Source organism: Vitis riparia, chromosome 18 (genome assembly GCF_004353265.1).
Source record: "Vitis riparia cultivar Riparia Gloire de Montpellier isolate 1030 chromosome 18, EGFV_Vit.rip_1.0, whole genome shotgun sequence".
NCBI classification, from domain to species: Eukaryota; Viridiplantae; Streptophyta; class Magnoliopsida; order Vitales; family Vitaceae; genus Vitis; species Vitis riparia.
In genome coordinates this window covers 19,727,353-19,728,945 of record NC_048448.1, presented here as the reverse complement: position 1 = coordinate 19,728,945, position 1,593 = coordinate 19,727,353, and the positions used below count along the sequence as shown (strand labels likewise).

Genomic DNA, 1,593 nt, shown 5'->3' with positions numbered 1-1,593 from the left:
GGTTTTGGAATAGATGGCTATATAGGAGTGGAAGCATCGTGTTCCTTTGGAACCGAAGTATCCTCCTTATTTGTTTGCTGCTCGGCCTCCTTTGATTGTTCTAACTCCTTTCCACTTCTAAGAGTTATGGCCTTTACATGCTCCTTAGGATTTGTCTCTGTGATACTAGGAAGTGCTCCTTGTGTTCTCTCCATCAATAACTTAGAAATCTCTCCCACTTGATGCTCAAGGTTGCGAATATTTGCACCTTGGTTCCTGAAATTTGCTTTAGTATCATCAATAAAATCGTTAGTCTTTTGCATAAATTGGGTGAAAACTTCTTCCAAGTTTGGCTTATTCTCTTGAGATTGGAAACCGGATGGTGGTTTTTGCACATGAGCGTTGTTACTCTATGAGAAGTTCGGATGATTCATCCACCCTTGGTTGAAATAATTGGAGTTAGGATTGTATTGACGTTGATTATTGGCCACATAGTTCACTTGTTTGGATGGATTTGCTTCATATGGGCCTCCAACTTGATACTCCAAGTTAGGATGATTACTTGCACAATTTTCACAAACTAAATTAGAAATAGTAGTAACATTCAGTTTCTTAAAATTATGATTTAAAATTACAACTTGAGTAGCTAAATTATTGAAAGCATCGATATCATGAACCCCGATTGTCCTCTTTTGTGCATTTCTATTGGTAGACTTCAAGAAATTGTTGCTAACCATCACTTCTATAAGTTGATATCCCTCATCTAGTGTCTTATTAATAAAAGCTCCTCCACTTGCTGCATCCACCATGGTTGAGTATTAAGGTGCAAACTATTGTAGAACGTTTGCACTTGCATCCACATTGGTAAGCCATGGTGGGGGCACTTTCTTAAAAGATCTTTGCACCTCTCCCAAGCTTCATAAAGAGACTCTTGATCTTGTTGTAAAAAAGTTAGTTATATCATTCCTCATCTTTGCATATTTTATCGGTGGGAAGTATTTAGCAAGAAAAGCATTAACCAGTCCATCCCATGTAGTGATTGTCCCCGGAGGTAATGAAATTAACCATGCCTTAGCCTTGTTATTTAGAAAGAATGGAAAAAATCGAAGTCTTATTGCATCATTGGTCACACCATTATGCTTGAAGGTATCACAAATTTCTAAGAAATTTGCAATATGTAGATTACGATTATCATTAGCCAATCCTCCAAATTGAACTGAAGATTGAATCATTTGAATAATTGCCAGTTTGATATCAAAATTGTTAGCTTAGATGGGTGGCCTTCGAATGCTTGAGACACCCACATTAGGAACAAAATAATCCTTGAGTGCCCTATTTGGGACTCCATTATCACCATGATTCTCATCCCCCATTGTAGGAACCTCCTGAATTACTTGCTGCTTGCATTTCTGATTTAGCTTTCGCAGTTTTTGTTGATATCAAGGTCGATTGGTACTAAGTCCAAACTCCTTGTATGTCTCATACACTAAGAAAACCTAAAAAGAGAAAAACAATTGAGTAAGAATAAAAAGAAAATAAATTAAGTTAGCACAGAAATAACTGGAATTAATATTAGTAAAAAATAGTCCTCGACAACGGCGCCAAAAACTTGAT

At 36.8% G+C, this 1,593-nt stretch overlaps 1 non-coding gene across 1 annotated transcript; it reads left to right on the top strand.

Moving 5' to 3' along the window:
* The first annotated feature begins 845 nt into the window (after positions 1–845).
* LOC117907998 lies at positions 846–953 on the top strand. Its single transcript, XR_004650118.1, has one exon. It is a non-coding gene; the product is annotated as a small nucleolar RNA R71 (small nucleolar RNA).
* Positions 954–1,593: the final 640 nt, after the last annotated feature.